The following is a 10,227-nucleotide window of genomic DNA, read 5'->3' as shown; positions in this document are numbered from 1 at the left end:
TTGCCTCAATCCCAAGCTTATGTGGATCCTACTATAGGTAGGATCGCCCACTATATTAAAGCAGTTAAAAAATCTGTTCTTGTTCCTGAACTCCACCCCTATGGAGATTATCTGGATACTGGCCTGTTTGAACCCCCATTTGCTTCCTGGGATGTTGGGGCCTTGCTGGAGGAATTCGATTTTGATTGGAAAGCCTTTTGCGATTTTTACATCGCAAAAAGCGAAGTTGTCTTGAATGCTTGTCTCGATTCTATGTACCTTCTGATTAATTCTGATGAATGTGACAAGGATGATGTGGATCTGGTGATCTATGTATGGCAAACCATTTTGAAAGAGTTGCACACACACCAACCAATTGATTCCAATAAAGAGACATCGTTGTCGGATGATTGTTCCTGCCTTTCTGGGGTAAAGCATGAGAGTCTTGACTTTGTGCAATCTGAAATGAATGAGTGTGCCGCTGTGGTTGATTCCTGTGCGAATCCTGAAGGATTCTCTCCTGACAATGTGCAGTTTGAATCTGTGCGATCTGATGCCTGTTTCTCGGATGTTCCTGCAGATTGTGATCGGCATGAGTCTGCCGGTTTCCTCAAGGATGTGTGGGATCCTTTTTCATTTAGAAACAGATCTTTGAGATCTTCCGTCTGTGACCCTGCTATGGGGAAAATGTCTCGACTATGCAGCGTCAAAAGTAAAATGAATATGCCTAATAAAGTTTATCCTGTTGATGTCGCTATTTCTTCTGCAGATGAGTGTCTGTCTCACCCTGTTCACACCTGTAAGGGCCCGTTGCCTGGTGACAGTTGCCCCAGTGTTTCTGTCCTGAACACCTTACAGTCTGCCCCGCAGATCGCGGAGGTTTGCGCTATGGAAGCATCAGTTTCACAACCTAAAGTGATTTTTGATTCGCAGGTTTTGCGTTCTGACTCCTCGGATTCGACATTGTTAGCCGAATCTAAGAGTGAGACAGCGCTTCGGTTTTGCGAATCTGATGCTGAACCTTCTTTGCCTTGTTCAGAGACGCTTTCTCTGAACCTGCCCTGTACCATGAATGAAAACATGTTTTCCTTTCACACTGACGTTTGTGAGCCCCTTTCTTGCTTTGAGGGAAGTGCTGATTCTGCACCCTGTACTCTGGATGAGTCAATGTGGCCTTGCTTAGAATCCCCTGCAGTGTCCCTAGAGGCTCGTCTAGGTATTGCCACTATACTCACCTGTTTTTCTACAGTTTTGGAGTTACAAGCTAGTTTGACTGCCACACAGAATTCTGGGTACAGTGAGAATGAAGTTAGGGAGTCAGTGTGTGTTCCAGTAAATATTCCTGTACATCCGGCTAATTATGATGAAGTTCAGTCTCAGGTTATGGTGGAACCATTCCTGGGACATCTGCCCTGCCTGCAGGAGGTATTTAATGTTCAGCCCTGTAACATGGATAGTTCAGAATCCTTCTTAGAAAACCTGGAAAATGATGTTCCTGAGGTCTTGTTTGATGTTCTGGAGGTCTCCGAGTTCCTCCCAAAGGGTGCAGAACTTGTAGGAGATGTCTCCTGCCCCCCAAGTCCTTCTGAGGTGTTGCCCTCTTCCGTAGGCAGTGCTGCCTTGCTGGCTACCTTTTCAGCTCTGGTGGAGCTTCAGTCATGGGTAGTCAATGATGAATTTCTGTCAGATACCATTGCAGTCATTGAGATCTCTAAGCCTGAGACCGAGTCTTCTTTTGAAATACCAGTACCTGTGACCTCTACTCGTGATGATTTTCTGCCCGGTCCTGGTTTTGGTCTGGTCGTGCCGGACTCTGAGGTTGGCAGTTCCCCGACGTGTCCTGAGGTTTCTCCTGTGCTGGTGTACCCCAGTGTGCTCTGTGACCCAGAAAGCCCAAGTGTGCCTCGGTTACCAGCGTACTCAGATGCTTCCTCGGTGGAGACATGTTCTGATTTAGCCTGCCTGCTTGCATGCCCAGAAGTGGTCCCTGAAAGTCCTGATCTTGATGGGTGTCCTTCTAATTCTGAATCTGGAACTGTCATAGGTTCCATGGGAGTGCTTGGTAGCTCTCCATGTGAGCCTGGTGAGCGTTCTGGCTTCTTGGAATCTCTGCGGAGCTTCAAGGCGTTCTGGGAGATTCCGAGAGAAGTTTTGCTTGGTACCCTGAATACGGTCGGCAGCGGCTTTTGTTTTGAAAGAGACACTTCGAACAGGTTTTGTGGCAGATTTGGTGTTTTCGGACGCTCCTTGGAAGTTGGTGGGTATTGTCTGGAGGGTGTCGGTGGCTTCTTCTCTGGTATCCACAGTCCTGATGGGTGTTACGCTGAGACTTGTAGTGCTGATGGGCATGTTTCGGTGGCTTCTGTTTCCGATGAGGTCGGTTTCGGGTGGACTGACTCTGGAATTGGACCTTGTCGGGCTGTCCCGACCTTCATGAGTCTTCGGTTGGAGTCTTTTGCTAATAGCAGTTTTGAGGGTCGTCTGGAATTCGACCCTGGAGGGGGGGGGGGGGGTACTGTAATGATCTGCTCAGCTGCCTGTGCAGGCAGGCAGCTTTTTGACCATTGTTTGGGTTTGCATGCTGCAGGACTCTGGAAAGGAGAGCTTCTGTCAGTTTTGCAGCTTGTGCTTGCTGAGGAATTTGCATACGTTGTCATGCAAATTGCCTGGCCACATTCATTGGAGGCATGTACTATAAGTACTATGTGTTTCCCACAATGCTTGGCTGGTCATAAGGATTCCTTCCTGTGAAACACTCCTGGAGGAGTGTCAGCCTTACTCTCTGTTTGAAGATCAGCTTAGAGTAATTTCTGAAACTGCGCTAGGCAGGTTCCCCTAGTGCAGTTAGGATTGCTTAGCTGATTGTTTGTTCTGTTGCGATTGTCCTGTCCCAGCGGTGGTCGACAGGAAATGGTTCTGATCTCTGTTCTTGGAGTATAGCTGGTGCAGCGGTTGCTACCAGCTATCTCTTCTGTTCTGTCTCCTTGGATCGCGCTAGCCACTTTCCGCTAGTGCTGTGGATCCTTCTGTTCTGCTACTCTGTACCTGGATCGCGCTAGCCACTTTCACTAGTGCTGTGGATCCTTCTGTTCTGCTACTCTGTCTGCCTGGATCGCACTCGCCTAGCGCTAGTGCTGTGGATCCTTCTGTTCTGTCTTCCCGGATCGCGCTAGCCACTTTCGCTAGTGCTGTGGATCCTATCTCTCGCTTGTCCCTGTTTTCGTGTCTGTCTTGTCTGCTACGAACGCTTGCTGGAGGCTCGGTGAGGTAACCGTTAAGCAAGCGCTCGCGTCCTCTGTTACATGTTTGTCTGTCGGTGGTTAGTTAGGCGTGCTTGTCTCTATTGTGCTTATCACGTGGAGACCGCGCATGAACGCGTGCACTGTTGCGAATCAGTGCGGTGTTCGCCTTCAGTTAGCGTTTGTTATTTTCCGTATCTCCTCATTGTATGATTTGCTGTGCCTTTGCTATCCTCGTATTTTGTTCTGATCTGCCTTGTGTCATTTTTGGCAGTCGCCTTTCTTGCGGTTGCGTTTCTGTTTCGTATCTGCTGTTGTGTGTGCGCTGTCGCGGAGTGGCGACTAGATTGGCGCACACACATACAACCTGTCCCTTTGCTCGTTCTCATTCGCAATCGCTTCTCTTGCGATTGCGTTCTGCGCTTCGTACAATTCCTGTCTGGCATTTGTGGAGGTACAGAGAATTGGTTCCTCTGCACTCCTCAGCGCCATCTGACGACAGGAATTTCCCTCTACGGGTGCGTAGCACCTTTTGCTGGGTTCCTGCAATTATACGCTTGTGGAGGATTTTCGCCGTATCGGCGCACGCGTTGTGCGCCGATCACGGAGAAAGTTCCACAATCGTTACATTTTCGCTGTAGTGCCCCTTTAAAGAGGAACTGTAACGACAAAACGGCCCCTGGGGGGTACTCACCTCGGGTGGGGGAAGCCTCAGGATCCTAATGAGGCTTCCCACGCCGTCCTGCGTCCCTCGGGGGTCTCGCTGTAGCCCTCCGTGCAGCGGTGACGCAATATTTACCTTCCTGGCTCCTGCGCAGGCGCTCTGATGCCTCTCGGCGCCGAAGTAGGCGGAAATACCCGATCGCCGTCGGGTCTGCTCTACTGCGCAGGCGCAAGTTTCCGGCGCCTGCGCAGTAGAGCGGACCCGACGGAGATCGGGTATTTCCGTCTATTTCCGTGCCGAAAGTCGCCACAGCGCCCCCGCTGGAGCCAACAAAGGTAAATATTGAACTGACAGTCGGCACAGTCGCCGGCTGTTCGGAGGGCTGCGGCGAGACCCCCGTGGGACAGAGGACGGCGTGGGAAGCCTCATTAGGATCCGGAGGCTTCCCCCACCCGAGGTGAGTACCCCCCAGGGGAGGTTTTTGTTGTTACAGAGTCTCTTTAATGTATTTACTGCATTAACAGGTATACTTTTTTCCTTTGAAACTTCCTTTGAAAACTTTAACATATCCTGCAAATTTGGTTTTTATATGATGTAATGGGGCTTTGCTATTAACCTCTAAAATCGGGGGGGTTTGGCGGTTTTTAATCATGAATACTTTTTCACTTGAAACTTTAAAATTGATTTTTTCAAAAACTAAAAGTTCTTTTTGAATTTTTTTTAAGTTGTAGCCACTGATCACCTTTATAATCCATGCAATTTTGGTGATTGTAGCATGTATGAGGGCTTTGCTATTAACAAGTCAAATCCGTGATCCCGGATTCTACATGTAATCACGGCTAAAATCCTAGTCGAATTCAGAGCTCCGATTCAAATCCGGATCATGATCACGGCGTATCTGGATTTCGATTCTGCCGTGGCTGGATTTACTCGAATTTATGATTTGGGATATCCGAGCATCAATGGTCAACACTTGTGCACACAGTAGGATTCATGGTATAGTGGCCTTTGGACTTGCTCCTGCTACATTCAAGCATTGTAGCTTTCTACCGATCCATTAAGTTAACCAAGAATCTATAATGGATGAACTGATAGGAACAGCTGTACACCGCAAACTGGAGGAACATCCTCAATAGTAAGGATACAACCATTTCAAAAGCATTGCTCCCACACTAGTCTTCTCTCCAGTGAGTACGGCTATCTTACCATGCTTGCCTCCAACCATTCAGACTCCAACCATGTACAGATTGGGTAGCGTGTCACTTCCTGTAAAATGGACATTTATATACCTATATTCCGGCGTATAAGACGACCCCCCAACTTTTCCAGTTAAAATAGAGTTTGGGATATACTCGCCGTATAAGACTACCCCTCTTCCAACGCACACCAAATAAAAATTAAAAAAACATCTTATACTGGTGCTATGTATGAACAGATACTGGTGCTGTACTGTATGTGGTACCCAGTATATAACAGTATATAGGCAACTGACTGGTTGGATTGGTCAACTCTCCCTGTTCCTAAGTGGTTTGGTCAGCTATCCTTGTCTACCTGTTTATCAGAGTGGTATGGAAGAATAGATTGTGCTGTGCCCATAAAACACGCCTCTTTCACCCTTCTGGCCCCACCCTTGTATCCTATTTACCTCCTTCTCTGCCTCTCAGATCTCACACATGTGCGCCTGCGCCGCTTCACTGCAGTCCTTAGTAGCGAGATCTGAGAGTCGGTAACAGGATAGGGTGTATCACCTGGCATCAATGACATCCGGTGTATAAGACGACCCCTGACTTTTCAGAAGATTTTCAAGTGTTAAAAAGTAGTCTTATACGCCAGAATATACTGTATGCCCTTTTTGTGCACCTTTAGTGCAAATAGGGTGTTTATAAAAGTCCAATTATTCTGCTAAAGGTCACGCTCATGTAAGTCTGTATTTGAACCCTTCAGCCTATGCCATTAAGTAGTTAATAATCAGTGTATAGAGCGGGCCATGAAAGATTTTTTTTCTTACAAAGAAATACAGTTGGAATAAAAGTGGATAGAGATCTGTCTGATACAACTAGATTCACTGCAGACATAACCGGTGTTGCAGAAAACGAGGCTGAACTTCAATAGGCTCAAGGGAACATGAAATGATATTTTCAGAGATAAGTGCAATATGAGGAAAAACAAGGAGGAAGCGAGTCATGAAATGCACTCATGGCACAAAGGTAAAGTCTGTTTAAAAGGGAAAAAATGATACAAGTAAAAATCTTTCCGCTATCTTAGAAGCTTTATCATATCAAATGAGAGATGTAAAAAAAAGAGACGTCACATCTCACATTGCTTCAGGGAAACAAGCTTTTAATAAGAAAAAGTCCTACCAACACCCAAGGCAATGCCATTGAAAGCAGGAAAGACAGTTTAAAATGTTTGTATGAAGTATTGTAATTCTGCCTCTGAAACTGGGACTCCAAAAACCTGTGAGGATGCTTTCACACTATGGGCCATATTAACTAAAGATCAAATTGCGCAAGGAGCACACAACAAGTTTACTGGCTATGTAGCATGCATTGCACAGTTAGCGTGACTTGCATTACCTAGCTAACATGAGCCATGCATTACACTACATGCATAGCATAGGTTCCTCAGTTGCACTACCTAGGAAATGTGGGTCGCGCCAATTGCACAAGGGGCACTACGTAGTCTGCGTAAGTAGCTGTAAATTTGCCATGCACTCTATGCAAACGGCAACTGTACCAATCTTTAGTGAATATAGCCATATGTGCGTTACACTGTGCATTAACACAACACATGACTGCATTTGAATGTACTTCCTGTACAATTGTATAAGCACGGTCACATACTGTATGTGTTGCAAATGGATTGCATTATCCTAATGCAGTCGTACAGTAAATTTCTGTATGTTTTCAAAAACATGGTCTTTCTATATCAATTGATCATGCTATGCAATAACGCACATCGGCCTTGATTCACTACACTGCCCTGCGAAAGCAGCACAACTTAAATAGTGTAGCACTACAGCACACGCTCCTGCCAACTTACACACGCTCCTTTCTAAGTACCAGATGCTCCTTTAATTCAACCCTGAGCCCCATCGGGTCTAGTGACTTTTTAGGACATGATCCCCGCACGTTGATTGGCCCAATAGGCTGTCAAGCAAACGGTCAGAATCATGGTCCTGACTTCACACTGTGGGAGGGGTTTCACCAAAATATCAGCCATACAGACCCCCCCCTGATGATCTTTTTGAGAAAAGGTAAAGATTTCTTGTGGGAAATGGGGTCTACTGATTGGAATGAAGTTCAATCCTTGGTTAAACTTCTTCTTTAAAGGGATACTGTAGGGGGGTCGGGGGAAAATGAGTTGAACTTACCCGGGGCTTCTAACGGTCCCCCGCAGACATCCCGTGTTGGCGCAGCCACTCACCGATGCTCCGGCCCCACCTCCGGTTCACTTTTGGAATTTCAGACTTTAAAGTCTGAAAACCACTGTGCCTGCGTTGGCGTGTCCTCGATCCCGCTGATGTCATCAAGAGCGCACAGCGCAGGCCCAGTATGGTCTGTGTCTGCGAAGTACACTCCTGGTGACATCAGCGGGAGTGAGGACAGGGCAATGCAGGCGCAGTGGTTTTCTGACTTTAAAGTCAGAAATTCCAGAAGTGAACTGGAGGCGGGGCCGGAGCATCGGTGAGTGGCTGCGACAACACAGGATGTCTGCGGGGGACCATTAGAAGCCCCGGGTAAGTTCAACTCATTTTCCCCCGACCCCCCCTACAGTATCCCTTTAAGAATTTATTTACGAAAAGAAAAAAAAGCAGACGTGTTGCAAGGGCCAAATACAATAAACAAGATCCTTATAAAGATTACAGTGAATCATAAGGGTTGATTCACAAAAGTATGCTACTCTTGTAGAAACACACTACGTAAATTGCAGAAATGTCGGTAATCTTAATGTGTCTTGTTGTTAATATTAACCTATTTTGGTTCCTGGACGTAGAAACTACGTCCAGGAACCATGCGCGCTACCGTGCACTCGCGCGGCCGATCGTGCACGCGCGCTCCCGGCCCGCGGTTCGTTAGCCAGGCAATCAGTGAATCGGGCTACGGTCACTGATTCCTCTCCCCCACTGAAAAAGCGACAGCTTCTCTCGGAAGCTGTGCCTTTTCTGGCTGTTCCCTCCCCGATGCGTCACTCTAAGCGTGTGTTACGCTTAGAGTGACGTCATGTAAACAAACTCATGGCCGCCATCTTGTGCCCAAAAAGTAAAACTACAACAAAAAGTAAAAAACATTTAAATCAACACACAATTACATTAAAAAAATATGGTTTACATCCCACCCTCCCAAAAATACCCAAATAAAATGTTTAATATAAAAAAAAACAAAAAACATTACAATAAAAAAAAACATGTAAATATTTACCTAAGGGTCTAAACTTTTTAAATACCAATGTAAAGATGAAATATTTCTATATTTTTTTTTATTTTAAACTTGTAAGTAGTGATAGATGCAAAACGGAAAAAATGCACCTTTATTTCCAAATAAAATATTGTCGCCATACATTGTGATAGGGACATAATTTTAACGGTGTAATAACCGGGACATATGGGCAAATACAAAACATGAGTTTTAATTATGGAGGCATGTATTATTTTAAAACTATAATGGCTGAAAACTGAGAAATAATGAATTTTTTCCGTTTTTTCTTATTCTTCCTGTTAAAATGCATTTACAGTAAAGTGGCTCTTAGCAAAATGTACCCCCCAAAGAAAGCCTAATTGGTGGCGGAAAAAACAAGATATAGATCAGTTCATTGTGATAAGTAGTGATAAAGTTATAGGCTAATGAATGGGAGGTGAACATTGCTCAAGTGAAAACGACGGAACGCGAATGGGTTAAGGAACATTAAAATTGACGTTTCTTTGTGAATCAAGGCCATTGTTCTGTAGACTGGAGTGTAGAATGAGCTTTGTCCAATTCAGCTGTTAGAAGAATTTGCGTGAAAAATTGACATCTTTTATTTTTGTATTTATTTTGTATGTATTTCTAATTTAATACGGGGGTTAGCAGAGATTTAATATGTACATCATACAGTTGAAGAATGCATTGGAATACGTAAATATACTCTAGCTTGAGAAATGAACAACCATTGGCAGATGGCCTATATTTACAATTAGGCCCCATGATACACTGAAACACAGAAAAAGCTGTCATTTTGCAGGATTAAGTCGATGAAGACGCTTTGGCAAGGCCCCATGCTTAGAGTCAGGCCATGCAAATCATGTAGAAGAAAATAGTTTAATCACTTTCTCTTTCAGAAGAAATAAGCAGAACATGTTAACAGTACCTTATATTTAAAGTGAGAATCTGTGCATGAACATTGAAGATGGATACCAACCACACTAACCAATAATCAGCTGCTACATCAAGCAAAAAAACAAACTGAATGACTGTTGGCTATACAGGGCAAATAATTAACTGTAATGAAATACATTTACATTGGGGTGGTGTTTCCCTGCCATTAGGACCAGTAAGATTGCCGGCCTTTCGAGCTCGAGGCCCCCATGTTACATATCCATTACGGCATAAAGTTTAGGCTGATACCATTTATTGGCTGACAAACATTGTGCCATCTTTGTTCTCTGTACCTCCTCTGTGCCTCCAGTGTCCCTCTCTGTGTCACCTCTGCCCCCATACCTGCATGTACAAGTTTAAAAGCCATTTTTTCTTTGATTTTTTTTAAATCGATTTTCTCAAAAACTACAAGTCCAATTTTAAATATTTTTTTTTACTTGTTCCCATTGAAACACAGAATCCGTGCCGTTCGTATCGGCAGGTCGTTCGTAAGTCGGGCGTTCTTAAGTCGGTGAATACCTGTATAGTAATTCCTTCCTAGACTCTCACCCTGTGTAAACTCCAGCCTAAACAAACATACTGTCATTAAGTTACATTAGTTATGTTAATTAAAATAGATAGGTAATATAACCTCTTACCCACTCTGTTTTAAAAGAACAGGCAAATGTTTGATTTCGTGAGGGCAGCCATATTTTTGGTTAAAGGAGGTGACAGGGAGCATGAGACACAGTTCCAACTGTCCTGTGTGCTGATCATCCCTCCCAGTTGCTAGGCAACGTGAATAACAACATAGGAAATACCATCATGTTTTGCACAGCATCAGGGAAAAAAAGCCCGGGCAGTTTTCTTTGATGGGTGGAGCTTAGCTAAAAATGCAGCTAAAAATGATGCTTTAGTAAGAAAACCAAAGTTCTGATGCTGTGAAACTGTTAAAGAAACACCAAGCCTTTTCAGGTCTGCTGAGTAGATTTTTAGTCCGGAGGTTCACTTT

This window comes from Hyperolius riggenbachi, chromosome 6 (genome assembly GCF_040937935.1).
Source record: "Hyperolius riggenbachi isolate aHypRig1 chromosome 6, aHypRig1.pri, whole genome shotgun sequence".
NCBI lineage: Eukaryota > Metazoa > Chordata > Amphibia > Anura > Hyperoliidae > Hyperolius > Hyperolius riggenbachi.
The sequence above is the reverse complement of the archived record's forward strand: the minus strand, read 5'-3'. Positions refer to the sequence as shown.